The sequence below is a fragment of the Lissotriton helveticus genome, chromosome 4_1 (genome assembly GCF_964261635.1).
Source record: "Lissotriton helveticus chromosome 4_1, aLisHel1.1, whole genome shotgun sequence".
Lineage (NCBI taxonomy): Eukaryota > Metazoa > Chordata > Amphibia > Caudata > Salamandridae > Lissotriton > Lissotriton helveticus.
The window spans coordinates 1,620,242,805-1,620,244,398 of record NC_136063.1 but is presented as its reverse complement, the minus strand read 5'-3'; positions in this window follow the sequence as shown (position 1 = coordinate 1,620,244,398).

The following is a 1,594-nucleotide window of genomic DNA, read 5'->3' as shown; positions in this document are numbered from 1 at the left end:
ATATGGAAGGAAACCAGGGGCAAGTAGATTATTGTGTGATATTCCTACATACACATGCAAATTCAGCAAATCACACATCTTATGTGGCTTACCCTTTTGCGTTTGTCCTTGCACTGAAATGTGTACTTTAAATGTGTACCAGGAGTACAAATTTCAAACTAGCTGCAGTTGGCTTGCTTTGCAGTATATTTACCATTCCATAAACGTTTTTTGTGTGCGAGCTGTTAAGACCATCAATGGTACAGAGAAACTTCCAAATAAAGGTTGACCCCTGCAATAAAAAATAAATAAAAAAAGAACAGTGCATAGTGTAACATCATCATACTACATGTGCAAGGACCCTAAAGGTTCTGGCCTGGACTTTAGAGAGGACATGTGTAATATGTTGGGAAGATGTTAGGGTGTGGTTAATAAAGAGTATAATATAATGTGGCAGTGTGTGCTGAAAAGAGGTGTTGGACTAAACTCTTGTGTGGTGTCATCTATCCACGTGCTCTCAGGCAGGGGGAGATGCTAAATCTGGTGTCAAGTAGAAGATAGGTGCCCCGAAGAAAAGACTGATCTCCCTGAGAATTTGCAACAGTACAGCAAACTGCTTGTGCATGCCAAGTGTGCTTCAAATTGAAACAAAACAGTCTGCGACTGTTACATGGGGAGTAAAAGCCCTGCTCCAGCCCATACCCGTCCAAAGAAGAAAGCGAAGGCCCTGCAAAGCAGCACATTCAAAACACCCACCATAACTGCCAGTGAAGCAGTCAATGGAGATGCTGCTTTATTCAACATGCAGTGATTACTCAAAGCAGAAAAATAACGCCAATGACAACCCGGTACGAAAAGCAGAGAATCTACTCATCATCACCAACATGAAAAACACTCTACAACCTTGGATCACACGTGGTGACCCAAGTCCAGGCACAAGCGTGGTGCTTGCAGAAGTTGCATATGCTGAAGAGTGCAGTGAAGATGCGTTATCAATGGCAGAAAAGGAGAGCAGTAAATACAATACAGCCGTGTTCCTGGAGCTGCCTCAACCTTTCGAGACATCTAAGAAACAGAACATTGGTGCCAGCTGTGCTGCCTGGATGGAAATAGTTGATTACTTTATTATAGATGCACTAGAAGAAGACCAAAAGAAAGTCATCAAATACTTAAAAAATCTTGCTGATGATGCTGTGACAGAAGTACTAAAGAAAATTGCACAAACTGATGCAAAATCATACCAAAAGGTAAAAGAAGCGTTGAAGGCCAAGTTCTGTACAATTCCAAATATAGACTATAAAAGATGTATCTTCAGCTAAGCACGATAGGTTGGTGAAACAATGGATGTGTTTGTTGAAAGACTGGATATGCTAATTAGGTACTGTAGGTTCTGCAATTTCACAAACGAATAAGCCATGCACCTCCGAATCGTCGATGGCTGCCTTTCCGATTCGTTTAGAAGGCGCATGTTGAGATAAACACAAAGTTCAGAGATACTATTAATAGCTGCGAGAGCAGAAGAAAGAGCAGACTGACCAGCTGCTAATATGGAAGCGGGGATGGCCCCACATTCAATTGTTCCTGACTGTGAAAAGCAAGCATAGGCAAAGACAGG